The 16,312-nt window shown below is 43.8% G+C and overlaps 1 pseudogene; it reads left to right on the forward strand.

The window, feature by feature from the left end:
* Positions 1 to 15,099: 15,099 nt before the first annotated feature.
* Positions 15,100 to 16,312, forward strand: LOC112321448 (E3 ubiquitin-protein ligase TRIM13-like; annotated as a pseudogene).

Below are 16,312 nucleotides of genomic sequence, written 5' to 3' on the forward strand. Positions count from 1 at the left end.
AATTAGAGAACATTATACTAAGTGAATTAAATGAGACAGAGAAAGACAAATACTGTGCGGTCTCACTTATATGTGGAATCTAAAAAAGCCGAACTCAGAGAAGCAGAGAGCGGTTGCTCAGAGCTGGGGGCCAGGACTAACGGGGAGATGTCGGTCAGAGGGTACAACTTCCGGTCATCAGATGAATGACTTCTGGAGATCTAATGTACAGTATGATGACTACTGCATACTTGAAATTTGCTGGGAGAGTAGATCTTCAGTGTTTTCACCACATACACATACAGAGAGATGACGACTAAGTGAGGTGATAGATCTATTAATGTAGATGTATACCAAAGCATCATGTTATACGCCTTAAATATATACCATTTAATTTGTCAATTATACCTCAGTAAAGCTGGGGGAGACAAAAGGAGTTAGCCCTGAAGATGATCCTTGGGCCCTCCCATCCAAACAACCTATGACATCATCACAACTCTAGCATCGTTTGCCGTGGTACAGAGGTCGGACTAATGCCTTTCCTCAAAATTCTGTTAGCTTCCTGTCTCTTGAGGAAACAGAAAGGAACTAACATTTATTCAGCAGCACATTTAGATCAGGCACTGCGCTGGGTGCTTCAGCTATGTCATCTGCAGGGACTCAAGTTCCCCTCTCAGCAGATGAGCTTTTGGCCTTGGCTGACGTGTCCTGTGAAGTCTCGAGAGAACCTAAGGCGATAAAGAGGAAAATTCTGGACAACACTTTACCATGATGGTTAAAATGTCACCTCACACCCCCAAATCAGGCAATGCCTCACTAGTTTTTAGAATAAAACCCAAATCAAGGTGGCTGTTTTCCAAATCACCAACACCACCCTCAACCACTTCTATGCTCAGGCTTCAGTTGATCTGTTCTTCATACTCTCTAATACAGCCATCTTTCAAGAAAGCTGTTGTTTCTTGTCTCTGTTTTATGCAAAAATCCCTCTCTATAGCTATCACTTGTCAGCTTAAAGAATGACTCTTGAGGAGGTATCTTCTGGAATGTGCCCAAAATCAGCCCTTACTTTTGTCAACGTGAGAAACACCCAAACCCATAAGAATTTTTTAATGAGTTTATTGGAATCAAACTGACAAGTGCCAGGGAGCGAAACCTGAACAGATAGAGGAAATGCTCCAGAGAATGGCTGTTCTGCACCCTGCTTCACACATTACAGTCAAAGAGCGGACGTAAGTGAGTTACATGAAATACCCTGGTGATAGATTGGGGATGCAGGAGAAAGCAAAGCAGGCAAACTTCTAGGACTGGATAAAAACGAAAATGATAGACACAGATTCTTTTACATAAGGGCATAGGATAGTTAACAGTCAACAATGAACTCAATAACACCGAGGGGATTCGTGGTCTCCCTCTGGTGCAGTATCTGTGCTTTGAGGGGTCCGGAAAAAGGAAATTACTTTGACATTCCAAAGGTATGTTATTGCAGATATAAAAAGACAATAGTCAGGCTTAATTAAGGTAAAGATCGACTTTTGTCAGGGAAGAGTCTAACCTAGTATATAACTACTTACCATAAACTGCTTTTAGTTAATAAGTTTTAATTTCAGACCATCCTCTGTGGTTACTGTAGGTCTCTGAGTTAATAAGGCTGCCATGTGGGCTTCCCTGGAGCTTACCAGGCTCAGCATGTGGCCCCGTTTCATGCGCACTTTCTCCTAGGAACATGCTAACTCTCCCCGGAGAGCTGAGGTGTGAAGCAGGAGGGCAGGTGGACTCTGTGAGCAGAGTTTTCACAGAGGAGCTTCGCTAGAGGCGAAGGATGCAGAAGAAAGAATATGGACTTTGGTGTCACACGGACCTGGATTTGACTTCTGGTCCTGATACTCACTTGGGGGACATTGGACAAGTTACTTAAGCTCCCTCGCCCCATCCTTATCAGAAAAATGTGATTAGATTCAGGAACATAAATCACTTAATCTCTCCCTACCCACTTTTCACTCACTCCCTTACCACTCTGAATAGGTAACACAAGTAACTCTCAGGGCCTGAACTTGTAGGAAGCATATATTTTAAATGCTAGTAAAAAAAATACATTCTCTCATTCAAAACATTTAAACTATCCCTTCACCATCAGAAAGAATGCTTGAGTTTTATAATTGAATTATAGGTTTATATCTTGCTTTAAACCTTTCTTGAAAATTGCAGAGATAGAAGTTAAAACCAAATATACAGAAAAATAATCACACTTCCAAAATATTTTAATTCAAGAAATAAAAGAATTAAGACTCTTTTTCCTGATAATGCTGGATAATTTCATGTTCATATTTTGTTGATTAGTTTTTTAGGTTATTGTTGAACCAGCCAAGATTTAGAGTGTTACTCTTGGTTTATGGAGGTGGGAAGATTGAAGGAAGATAAGAAGTTAATTAACATCAGTTTCTCCTTTCCCTTCTCTACCCTCCCCACCACTCCCCTCACCCCATGCCTTTGACCTCCTCATTCCTCTTTGCCAGTTCCAAAAGGATCTTCATTTTTTCCCAAGGCCATAAATCCGATGAAAAACATGAGTCTTATGCCTCCCCCCATACCCATATGCATATCAAACAAAACTTGGCCTATGATGCCTGGGTATTCCCAGACCCATGGAAGGCAGCCCTGGGTGGAAAGGAACCGCACCTGGTGTCGTAGATTTCCCAATACCTGTCCACAGTCACCCCACACCATCCCTTTTTAGAACAACATATTCTAAAGACCTAATGTGTCAGGAAATGCATAGGCTTCAGAGTATAAGTGTTGGATCCCTTTCTTATTTTTGTTCATAGAGGTTAATTTCAATATGGAGATTTTCTAAGGAAAAAAAAGTGATGCTGTTTGATATGAAATTTCTGTCATTAATATTATTTCAAGCTCCTTCCTCCCTTCCCCATCCTTTGCTCAAGTACATCCATTGCCTCACTCCACTCTAAAAATAAGGGAGACTACTTTCTGTCGTTATATAAAATGGTTCATACTTGAAGTTTGAGGGGTTTTGGCATAAAAACTGCATGAATGAACATTTTGTTGACCTTTTTCCAACTGTCAGTTCTCTTTAAACTCAAATAAGAATACTCTTTAGTTGTCCCTAAAGAAATATAAAGGAAATAACCCTTTAAACATGTATTATTTATAAATCCACTGCAGCAAAAACATCATCAATAATTCAATGATCCCATACGCTTGGTCTGTTTCTTTTTAAGCCACTGTCATTAAAACTCTCACATGTTCAATATCCCTAATCAGTAGTATTTCTCACCCACCCCAGTTGACATTTCCCATGCAGGAAAAAATATAGTAACAGTAGGGTAAGCATTCAAATTAAACGCCAATTTTACACCACAAAGAAACATTTAATCAGCTCACGAGAGGCTAAAATTAACCCTGCAGTGTCCACACTTTGTCCACGTAAATTTTAAGAAACAGGGAAAGCCTTAGAACCTGGGGTGGGGTAAAGTAGAAAAAGACAGTGAAAACTGTGTTGAAATGTTAAGACATTGAATAATAATGATGGCTATCTCTCAGCACTTTCTAACCCTAACTCTAACCCTAACCCTAACCCTAACCTTAACCATGACAAGCCCTTTACATTCTCTCTTTTAATCCTCACTGCAACCCCAGGACGTACGTGAGACTCAGTTTGTAAGTGACGACACTGGCACTCTGGCAGGTTAAGGAACTTGCTCTAACATTCAGATCCATCATAGCTATTAAATGGCTGAGCTAGGATCCCAATCTAGGTCTGTCTGAATCTAAAGTCAATGCTTTAACCATAATGCTATACTCAAGTGCTTCTAGATCCCTGCGTATTTTGTGAGTTCAATATATTTTTAGAGGGTTGTTATTGAAATGGGCCATGGTGAGCACTAACTTTGTTATCATTTGCCATGGACTCCTCACCGGAGCTGAGGAAACAAGACTGATTTGTAAAGGGAGTTGAAACAGTGGATGGAATGCCAGACAGAAGTGAAAGCCCAGGAGATCACCCCGCTTGAGGACAGGTTGACACCAGGCAAGCTCCCAGCTCTGGGATTACAGCCACACCCATGACTTAGGGGGTGCTGGCGCGGGCTGGGCCATGAATGCGACCAGGCTAAGTACCAGCGAAGGGCACGGCGGGCCACGCTCTTCCAGCCAGAGTGGTTCCTATACAGACTTTGCAGAGTCTGTAACTGCTCTCCAGCCTTCTCACTTCACCAAAGGAGCAGCGTCAAGGTGGAAAGGAATGTGCTTAGATCATCAGTTCCCTGAAAGGAAGAATCAACTCAAGGTTACCATTTCCTAGGACCCAGGGCCTATTATAACAAAATGTATTCCACTACAGTAGACCCGGCTATATGATTGTAAATGGGAATAATAATCCCAGTCTCTATTCATTTCTTAAGGTTGCCATCAAAATGTAGCCCAAACTCTGTGGCGTAAAACAACAGAGTTATTTTTTTTTCAATGTTCTAGAGGCCGGAAATCCAGCATCGAGCTGTCAGCAGGGTCTTACGCCCTCTGAAGGCTCTAAGGGAGGATCCTGCCTTACCTCTCCCCGCTTCCAGGAGTCACTCGGTTTGTGGCAGCGTCGCTCCAGCCTCTGCCTCTGTCACTCATTACTCAGCCCTCTTCTCTCTGCCTGGGCCTCTGCTTCTTTTGTCTCCTAGATGGAAGCTGGTCATTCAACTTAGGTCCTACTGGGCAATACAGGATGACGTTCTCTTAAGATCTTCAACTGAATTATGTCTTCAGAGATCCTTTCCAAAGAAGGAAACAGTCACTTGTATCAGGGGTTATGGACATATTTTGGAGGGGTCACCTTCAACACACTGCAGCATCTCACAGGGTGGTGGTGAGGATTTAATTAGATAATGTATAAGCTAGCAGCTGCGGAAGTGCTGTGGGAACAATGTACATTTGTTACAGAGCAGAGGGGGGGGTGGTTCCTTCACGATAAATTATTACAGAAAGGATTCCCCCTTTCTGTCTCTGGAGGTTCCTTCCCCCACGCCCACCTGCTAGGTTCGAAATGCCCGCCGCCAGAGGAAAGACGTCTCTCAATGCCAGAGACTGGTGAAAAGGAAAGGAATTGTTTATTTAAAAGTTACACAGACTTAGAGTAATGGCCTAATGTCTTCAATAAGATACTAAAGTCCTCTAGAATACCCACAGATGCACAGTCCTTCCCTCTCCCTGTGCCCAGTCTGGGGTACCGTGTCTCAGGAAAAGAAGTAGAAGTCCGTGATTCAGGCTCCCGGCACCATCAGCTGTGTGGCTGTTGCAATCTCCAGTTAATCCAAAGCCATGTGGCACCTTCTCATGGCCCAGCAGCAAGAGTCCTTTCTCCCCTTTTCTATGGCTGCAAAGTCTCTCCTGCTGCCTAAGCCGCGTGGCAAGAAGAAGCACTCCAAAACCTCGTGGTCCTCTCTACTACTTTGGAGCCGCATGGTCTCTGCGCGTGGTCTACTCCTCCTATGGCTGCCGGGCCTAGGTTTAAATCCCAGTGCCCATCTTCCTTTGCAGCCCCATTTCTGACTCCTCCTACAGTCAGCTACACCTGCTAGCATCCCTGTATTCTTCCAGCTTTACTGGGCTGCCATAGTAAGTCTGGGCAGGTGTGGCCCCATGGCATGGAGCCAATCATCTCCACGCTCTCACGCAGGCCCTGTAACCAGGGGGAGTTACTTCCCAGTCCCATCCTGGGTGGAATTTGGTCCCATCCCCCTGGCTCAAAGCATGGCCACAGCTACTTAACACATCCATGAAACCAGTTAAAGGTTATAGATATGTTAAATGACTGTGCCAGGGGTTAGCTGCAAAGCTCTTGCTACCCAAAACAGCTCTGAATGGCCCTGTTCCATGTGTCCCATCCCCCTTGGCTCAGGCCTGTGGGGATGAGGACATCCTATATACATTTTTCTAATATTTCCTGGACACCCCGAGTCCTGGACCCCATTACAAATCCCTTCTTGGGGCCCTCCTCTTGGCCGCACCCTGCTTCACATTGATCTTCTTCAGCGAGCAGCGTTTCCATGGTACAACAGACTTTGGAGACCAGTGAGGAGGCCCCAAAAGTATGACCGTTGTTACATAAAATGATACAGATTTCTTGTTCTTTCAAAGAAGAAAAGCTGAAAAGCGTTTTATATGATGGTTCCTGATTAGTAGTTCTCAAGTGTTAGATGTGCATAAGAAGCAAGGGTGGGGTCAGTCTTAAAAGATCAGATTCCAGGCCCCATCCTCAGAAATTCTGATTCAGTAGGTCTGGGTGAGACCTGGAAAACTGCATCTTTAGAAAGTTCCCAGGGAGATCCTGATGCAGGCAGTCAGCACGTTGCATCGGAAGAGGAGCTCCACCAGCGGGCTGCAGGGAGGTACCCACAAGGCCATCTGCAGGGAGCTTCTGTGACATGACAGAGCTAGACATTTTGGGGACATAAGGTGTCTCCACAAAGCTGTGTGTCACAGACCAAATGTTAGTCAGATTCTGAGGTTGCCGTACAGGCGCTGTGTTTCATCGGCAAAGGCTAATTCAACATTGCTAATTACAAAGTAAGTCCTCCTATGTTCTGGGCACAGTGATCAGTGTTGAAATATAGTTGTAGAAAATGTACACATTTATTCATTTATTTTAATAATTTTTATTGATTTTTTTAGAGAGAGAGAGAGGAAGGGAGAGAGAAATATCGATTTGTTGTTCCACTTATTGATGCTTTCGTTGGTTGCTTCTTGTACGTGCCCTGAGCAGAGATCGAACCCACAACCTTGGCATATCAGGACAATGCTCTAACCAACTGAGCTACTCGGCCAGGGCCCACTTTTATTTTTCAAGAACCCATGGGACATTTGCAAAAGTTGACTCTTGTTAGTACCCCAAAAAGTCTCAATAAGTAACACAGAATCTACACCGTACAGAAGGTTCTCTGTTCACAAAGAAGAAAAATTAAAGATCAATTCCAAGATAATGCCCCCAAATTCCCTTTCTTGCCAGTCTTAAATGTTACCTGAGCCTTATATTTTTTAAGGGGTGGTGAGGTAAAGACAATAATGGATAGAACTCATATCGGTTAAGTTCCACCAGCCCAAATACAGCTGAGAGCCAATTAATCAGGAAGTCCTGATCACACCAGCTGTAACCCTCTCAGGCAGCCCCCTCCTGAAGCTGCTCTGTTATGCAGGCTGCTGTTAATGCCCCTGTGGGACCTTGACTGCCTGCTTCCCATACAAGGTAAAGTTAAAGCAGTTCATCATCACCAAGCCACTGTTATATGAAATGTTAAAGGGACTTATATAGGAAAAAGAAGATCAAAACTATGAACATTAAAATGACAATAAACTCACACAACTATCAACAACTGAACCTAAAAAACAAAACAAACTAAGCAAACAACTAGAACAGGAATAGAATCATAGATATGGAGATCATTTGGAGGGTTATCAGCTGGGAGGGGCAAGGGGGATACTGGGGGTAAAGGAATAGGAATCATAATTGGGTACAAAATAGATAGGGGGAATGTTAAGAACAGTATAGGCAATGGAGAAGCCAAAGAACTTACATTCATGACCCATGGACATGAACTAAGGGCAGGGGATTGCTGGAGGGAAGGGGGGAACTGGGCGGATGGGGGCAAAGGGGGAAAAACTGGTACAACTGTAGTAGCATAATCAACAAAATATACTTTAAAAAAATAAGAGATACCTTTTTAAAGCAAAAATAAAAATCTATTGTGGAGGTTATAACATATGTGAATATGAAATATATGATAATATCACAAAGGCCAGGAGAGGAAAAGATGGAAATATACTGTCATAATATCCTGATACTATATGTGAAATTGCATAATATTACTTGAAGGTAGATGTGATAAGCTAAAGATATATACTATAAACCCTAAAGCAACTCATAGAAGAGCATTCCAGGCAGAAGAAAAAAAGAAGTGAGAAAATAGGGGTACCTCGAGATGGTAAATAGACTAATTTGGCCTCTTGGTTGAGGAGTGAAGACAGAACACTGACTGGATAGCTTAGAGCATGATTTTGAAGGAACCTGATTGATAAGCTACCGAATTTGGTCTTTGGGCACAGAAACCGCTGGAAAGCTTGCCCAAGGGATAAACAAGACGGAAACTGTACTTAAGGGCCTTGGCTTCCCCCTTATTCTCTGTGTTGATGTAGTAGACTTTTTATTTTTAATAATTATAAGTAGTTTCTATAGAATATTTCAAGGACTTGAAAGGGATGGAAATGCATTCAGTTCATTAACTTAAGACCTTTAAATACTTTAAAACCCAGTGCTCTCTTTGAGTCCAAAGCTTTCATGACTTATAAAAATGTTAGAACCTTCTGCAAGCTCGCAGTATGCTCTTAATGATTTTTACATTTTAGTTTAAACTTAAGGAATTTATCTCTCGAGACTGGAATTATATGTGTAATTAGTTTCCATATCCTCTCCAGCAGGTTCAAAAGCAAGAGGGCTAGTTCCCCCCAATACTTGACATCTTACAGTTCAGGTGAGACAAGTGGTCAGACTGTTGTTCACTTTCCCCAACAAACATTCGGTCGAACCAAAGGAATTGCCACTATTCAACTGTTTTGACCTACAAAAACAGTAATTTTGTCTAGTTCAGCCTAATGTATTGTTGTATGTTTTGAACAGTATGTTTAATGTTCTATTTTTATTGAAAAGCGTTCCCAGAGTTATTCTACATGTAGGGTATGAGGGTAGAGGGAAAGGTTACTGAGACAAGTAGTAGTGATTCTTATCCTCATATACATCAAAATTCTGGAAGGTTCTCAAATTTGTAGGAGTATAATATTTATCTGGAGACTTAAAAAAATTAATACAAATGCCAGGATCTCAGCTCCCAGTAACTCTAGCCTTTACCAAACACTTCTTAGACTATCCTTTCTCAAACACTGATCTAGAGAGAAGAATTTTGATGAGGAATATGTGTGGGAGGTAAGACAGTAGAAGCCAAAAGAGCACCACTTGCTCCCTGAAGGAATTCACAGAACATTTAGAAGCTCTTATCTATTCAGTCCTCCCAGAAACAATCGAGAATGACCTTTGGAGAAAAGGATTAGGTAGAAAGAAAAATCACCTTGTTTGGACTGTGGATAAGACTCCCTGGGCCCATGGGTCTCCAGCTTTAGGTACTTCCCCCCCACCCCCAAAGGTGGGCCAGAAATACATCATTAACCTGCGTAGCTCTGCTAGGTGAAAGTATTTCAAATGGCTGAACTTCTATTTTTAAGTAAACAGTTCAGATGATAACTTCTAATCCATTACAGTGCAAAGCATGTGCTTGTTCTGTGGCCAGGCCTGGGTCTTTCACAACATAATAAAATGTCTCTTTTCTTGTGTCTTTTCTCTTTGGGATGCTTTTCACCTTCACTGCATAACAGCCATTACCAGCTCAGCCATATCTTGGGCATAACAACAGCAATCCACTACCCCTCCCAAACTGGTACTCCTGTCTCAAGCACAATTTTCTCTATAGGAAGTCGCTTCAGAAGTTGATGATAATACTGTTTATCCCAGCATTACCCCAGGAGACCTGAGGCGTGCTTTCAGCGAAGTCTGGTGTGCTTTGGATAATAATTAATAGAGAACTTGGATCTGAGGAATTAGACAAATTAATATTCTCGGTAAAGTTTAATCAGAAGGCTCTACTACTTTTCAGACTATGACCATGAGTCTAAAAAAATCTATAAAAATAAAGTACGTACAGGACTTTTCTTTCTAGCACTATAACACAAGGGAAGTACTTAAAAGCTTTGAGGACAGAACACTTAAAAACAGGATTAAAAATGCTGTGGGGGCTAAAAAAATATATACGTAAAAATAATACTTTTCCTCTCACCCTCTAAGTTCTTCTAGCTGGGCTAATAAATTAAGAGGCAGATTAACAAGACAAAATCAAATTTTCAACAGGTACATGGGAAATTCACATTAGCATGAACATTCCAAAGACAGTGAGGCAACATTGGGTATGTATGACATTTTGGACATAAGAGAAAATGGTGGAGGGAACAGGGTATTAGATGTCAGACGTGAGAATGGGCAATTTGCAGGTAGGTGAGGAGGACCATAAAACACATGGCAGGAGATTTCTTGCTAGGTAACTCAGGAACAATGGGACACAGGGGTGTTTGGCTTACAGACCCTAGCCAGAAGCCCTCCTATTTACCATACTACATTCAAATTAGGCTAGGGTGGACATCCTAAGATTCCCTTCCTGGAGTGGGTATTTCCGTCTGAATCTCTTAGCCAGGAAGGAGAAGGGTCAAAGTTTCTTTCTGAGTCCTTGTTTCTTTTTTTTAATTTATTTTTATTTTTTATTGTATTTTTTCCATTACCATCTATCCCCCTTATACCCTCCTCTGCCCTAAAACCACCACACTGTTGTCCACGTCCATGAGTCCTTTTTCCTTGATCCCTCCACCCACTAAGCAGACGCCCAGAGTCTTTGTTTCTTAATAAACAGCTTAAAGTCAGTATCCCAAAAAGCAGCTTCAGGATGGCAAAACTTTGGTCCCTTTGTACAGGGTGCAGAGCATGGGTCACCTGATAATAGGGAAACACCCCCACAATCCTGCCTTCAGGCAGGATGGGGGGCAGAGATGGGTGTCCACACAATGGCAAGTACAGCGTTTAAGACACATTACATAGCAAAGGCAGGCTAACAGCTGTGCCTTGCTGAAGGGAAGATCTGTGGAAGCTGCAAAACTGTATACGTGACTGTGAGAACACGCACTCGGCAGAGTGACTCGTGACATAGCCAGGAGGGGAAGCTCATACAGGGCCTGCGGAGCTGAAGGGTATGGATGCCTTCCCTGGGTGCCTTCCCAGGATGCCTTCCCTGGATGCCCGTGCATCACTGGGAACTCTTGCCCTGAATAAAGATGGCAGCTCGAAGAGGGTCAAAGATACTGGGGAGCTGACAAAAATGGCAGACACTAATGCACCTTAGGAAGAGCTGATGTTAGATCACACAGGAAGTTCTGAGCTGAGCATTTAAATTAGAGCGAGCTGCCCTGGCTGGTGTGGCTCAGTGGATTGAGCGCCGGCCGGCAAACCAAAGGGTCACAGGTTTGATTTCCAGTCAGGACACATGCCTGGATTGCAGGCCAGATCCCCAGTAGGGCGCAACCATGCATTAATGTTTCTCTCCCTCTTTCTCCCTTCCTTCCCCTCTCTCTAAAAATAAATAAAATCCTAAAAAAAAAAAAAACAAAAAAAAACTAGAGCAGGCTGCTACAAAGTAGGGAGGTCGGCCTGGAGGTCAGAAGGGAAGTCTGCCATGTGGTTTGTCTGCCTGGAAGTCTGCCTGGAGATCTGCCTGTAGAAGATGGTGACAGAGCTGACAAAGCTGTGGGACCTCTGGGCCAAGCACAGACACATGAGAGATGCTTGGAGCTGAACTGTGACCTGCAATGCTGAGCTGCAGAATTCTGCTTTCCTGAAGTATGGACAGAGAAGTCACTCTCTTGGTACGAGGGCTCTTGGTACAGGACTTTAGAACTTGTTGCAAGCTCCCCACCCCGCTTTGGGTTTTTGGCATCTGGACATTCTGGGCTTCTGGCCCTGCTGCGTGCACGGGCAGGAGTACGTGTGGGACCAGGAGATGCAGGGCCCACCAGGGGCTCAGACACTGCAGAAGATGGGAGCCCACTCCTAAAGGCACAGTCCCATGCTGGAACATGTGCCTCCCTGGCTCCACCCTCTGGGACAGTGTAACACCGCACAAGGTTTCCTGAACTGCTACATGGAGACTGAGAACAGTGCATCCCAGATCCTGAAGGAGACAGCTGCTGCGAGAGGATGGCGACTCTGAGACCCATCAGTGCACATTCCAGAGAGGATGGAGAACCATTTGCGTGACTGGCTGATGGACAGATAAGGAAATGGGGAGCCTCTGGGCATGGTTTTGGCGTGTAGCTTTGGGGGGAGCAAGGGAAGTTCTTCGTCTCGTGGGAGAACAGGGCTCTGAACAGGAGTGCTCCCAGTGCCCCCAGGGGTGGAACCCTGTTAATAAAAACCCATTTCTTCCAACACTAACTATTGGGTCATGTAGACTCAAGGCACCAGGTGGCTGGGCCCCAGTTTGCATGGTTACACCTTCAACACAAAGACAAAAACCATGTTAGTGCATGGCTGAACTGGCAGGAAAAGAAAGGAAAATCCTCAAAGACGAAAACAAGCAAACAACACATACACAGCACACACACACACACACACAAAAGAGGCCCCCAAATTAACATAGGTTGGCAGGTCAACTCAGAGAGGTAAGCATGCTCATGTGTGCAGCTCACATGTGCCCTAAAGTACCATCTGTTGGTCCCTGGTAGTGGAGTGAGGGGAGACAAGCTCTGCATGGCCCTCACCCCCTTGTGGAAGAAAAGGGGTCACTTAGGAAACCTGACACGCTCGAGGGAGGCCTACGTGGCAGCCTTAAAACTCAGAGGCCTAAAGTAACTACATAGGACGGTCTGAAATTAAAACTTCCCAACTAAAAGCAGTTCATGGTGTGTAGTCATGTGCTAGGCCAGTATTTTTCCCTAACAAAGGTCAGCCTTTACCTTACCTGAGCCCGTCTGTTGTCTTTTTGCATGTATGATAACATACCTTTGGAATGCCAAATTTCCTTTTTCCAGACCCTTCAAAGCAAAGACACCACACCAGGGGGAGACCCCAAAGCCCTCACTGTTATTGTGATGATGTTAATTGTTGACTATTAACTATCCTGTACCCACCTGGGTAAAAGTGTCTATCATTTTACTTTTCATCCAATCCCAGAGGTCCTCAAACACCCGCCTTTGCTTCCTCCCACCCCCTTAATCTATCCCCAATAGATTTCATGTAACTCCCTTTTGTCTCCTCCTTTGATTTTAATGTGTAAATTAAGGTGCTAAACTGCCATTCTCTGGAGTATTTCCCAATCCCTTGAGATTTTGCTTCCTGGCAATTGTCATCAGTTTGGCTCAAATAAACTCACAAAAATTCTCTGCAGGTTTGAATGTTTCTTACATTGACACCCTCTCATGCACATAAAGACAGGACTTGGATTTGGGGCTGGAGTTCACCCTATCTCAGTGACACAGGGAACCCCCCAAAAACATTCAGTTTAAAATGCACAGAGCACACAAGCTGGCACCTGCATCCTCCCCTCAGGCATCTGAAAGAAGCAAAGCATTTTTTTTGTATGCACACTTTTGAGGTCTACTCCTCAAAAAATTCCCCACAGATAACATTTTAAGTAATATAAAGAATAGTTTTCAAAAATCACAGACACGTAAGGAAATAAGCCACCTTGGGTAAGAGGACAAAGAAATAATAAACTATAGAATAAAACTTACAAAGTTTTAGTTATTAGAGTGTTTATCAGATACAGATTCTCTAATATATTTCATATGCTTAAAAAGAAAGAAAAGAGCCCTGGCTGGTGTGGCTCAGTGGGTTGAGTGCTGGCCTGCAAACCAAAGGGTCGCCAGTTCAATTCCCAGTCAGGGCACATGCCTGGGTTGCAGGCCAGGTCCCCAGTAGGGGGCTTGCAAGAGGCAACCACACACTAATGTTTCTTTCCCTCTCTCTAAAAATAAATAAATAAAATATTAAAAAAATAAAAAACTTAAAAAAATAAAAAAAAGGAAAGAAAAGAGGTTATCGTAAATATGATGAAAGAACAAGAGATGGTCAAAATAATCTGATAGCTATGAGAAAGAATAAATAGAACTTCTAGAAAAGAACAATATACTAATTGAAATTAGGAACTACATGTATGGCTTAGATATAATGGAATGAGGCATAATAAAATAATGATTTGAAAAAATAATTAGAATGTACCACAGAAAGATGAAGGGAACCAATATTGATATTAAGATGTTTATTAAGAAACAAAAGATTCAGAAAGAACCTTTGACCTTTCTCGCTTTCCTTCCCAAAAGATGAAAATAGAAAAACTTGCTTCAGAAAGGTATCTTAGGATGTACCCTAGCCTAATCTGAATTAAGTATGGTAAATAGAAGGGCTAGATACCCTGTGTCCCAAAGTTTCTGGGTGGCCTAGCAAGGATTTTTCTGCCATGTGTGTTCCATTCTTTCTTAACTATCTATAAATCTAAATCACCATTCTCACTTTGGTAATCTAGGACCCCATTGCCTCCCCAGTCTTTCTCCTTTGTCCAAAATGTCATATATACCCATTATTGCCTTACCGTCTGGAGTTTTTAAGTTTATGTGAAATCCCCATGCACATATTTTAAAATTTGGTTTTCTCCTGTTAATCTGCCTCTGTTAATTTGATTACTAGCCTAGCTAGAAGAATTTAGAGAGTGGGAGGAAAAGTACTTTTTTAGCTTCCACGGAGACAAACAGAAAATATGAGAGCTATTAAGAGACAAGGAAGATAAAGAAGGTCGAAAATACTTCTAACTGCGGGGAAGGAAGGGGAACGGTTAAATCAAGTAAATCAAGGTATAAAGGACCCGTGGACAAGGACAAGGGTGGACCCGAGAGGTTAGCGTTGAACGTGGGAGGGGCATGGGCAGGGCGGGCGAGAGCAATGAAGGAAAATTGGGGACAACCGTAATTGAACAACAATAAAACAAATTTTTAAAATAAAATACTTCTAATTGGTATTCCAGGAGATGATAAAAAGAAGAGAGAGAGTGCAATAGATAGTGGATAACTTAATAGAAACCCAGAAGTCCCCCTACTTCCTGTCTCCTGGAGCTTGGCCCTGCGCTTTGTGGGCTCGCCCCCAACCCTGTCCCCGCCCCTCCCCACCCTGTCCCCGCCCCTCCCCACCCTAGTCCCCGCCCCTCCCCACCCTAGTCCCCGCCCCAGCCCCGCCCCACCCACCCCCACCCCCGCCCCGCCCCAGCCCCAGGAGCAGCAGGGAACCCTCCGCACTTCCAGGCTCACGGCGGCCTGTGGCGGTTGGAGACACCGGAAGAGCTCGTGCCTCCCCTCACCCACTCCCTCTCCCCGGGAAAGCGGCCTCCTTTGTCAGTCACAACGTGGGCAGGATGGGGGGACAAGTTCCTTTGCTCTGGGAGAAAGTAACCCTGCCGACTACACCTGCTTGCACGGACAGAGGGTGTGATGAAGAGGCTTGAAGAAGATCTTAGTGCCCAATTCGTGGCAGCCTGTTTGATGATCCTGGAGCCTTGCCTTGCACAACTTTTGCAAAAAAAAAATGCTTAGACGGGATCTTGGGAATGCGCGGAATTCACTGTGGAGGTTATCTCCACTCAAGCGCCCCTCCTGCCGGAAGGAGACTTCAGCTTCTGGAGTCAGTAGCCTGCGGGTTACTCACCCCCGGAAGGGTCTTGTGGAGAAGTATAACAAGATCAACATCTCTCCCAAAATGCCAGCGTGCAAAGCACACTTGGGGCAGCCTCTCAACATTTTCTGCCTGACTGACACGCAGCTGATTTGTGGAATCTGTGCTACCCATGGGGGCCACACCAAACACGTCTTCTGTGCGGTTGAAGATGCCTACGCCGAGGAAAGGGCGGCCTTTCCGTCCCTCCTGCAGAGCTTCGAGACCTGGCGTCAGGGAGGTGCTCTTTCTCGCTTGAATACCTTGAAAACTAACAAGAGGAAATATTTACAGTTACTGACGAAAGACTCAAATAGAGTGAAGGAGTTTTTTGAGAACTTGCAAGACTCATTAGATCAAAAGAAGAATGAAATCCTGTCTGACTTGCAGACTGTGAAACTTGCGGTTATGCAGGCCTGTGACCCAGAGATCCACAAACTCACCGCCATCTTGCAGGAGCAACAGGCGGTCTCTAACTTGGCTGAGGCCTTCAAGGACCTGTCGGAACCCATCCCGTTTCTGCAACAGATGCAGGAGTTCAGGGAAAGAATAAGAGTGCTCAAGGAAACTCCTTTACCTCCCTCTAATTTGCCCATGAGCCCTTTAATGAAGAACTTTGATACCAGTCAGTGGGAAAACATAAAACTAGTAGATGTGGATAAACTTTCTTTGCCCCAAGTCACTGGCACATTCATCAGTGAGATTCCCTGGAGCTTTTACCAGCTATCTGCGGTAGTCATTCTGCTTGGTCTTCTCGTTTTCTTCATTCCTGCAATATCCTAGAACGGTCTTTACTCGATGAATTCTCAACCTGGAAAGGCCGCATTTCACACTTCATATTGGATTAAATTACCTGATTTTGTAGAACAATCAGTTTTTTCCTGGGAACAGGTGACAGAAGGGTTTTTCATTTTCGGTGAAAGATTCGAGAATTTTACTTTGGTGGTGCTGAATAATGTGACAGAACTTATGTGCAAATATAAACTATTTTAA

Source organism: Desmodus rotundus, chromosome 13, assembly GCF_022682495.2.
Source record: "Desmodus rotundus isolate HL8 chromosome 13, HLdesRot8A.1, whole genome shotgun sequence".
NCBI lineage: Eukaryota > Metazoa > Chordata > Mammalia > Chiroptera > Phyllostomidae > Desmodus > Desmodus rotundus.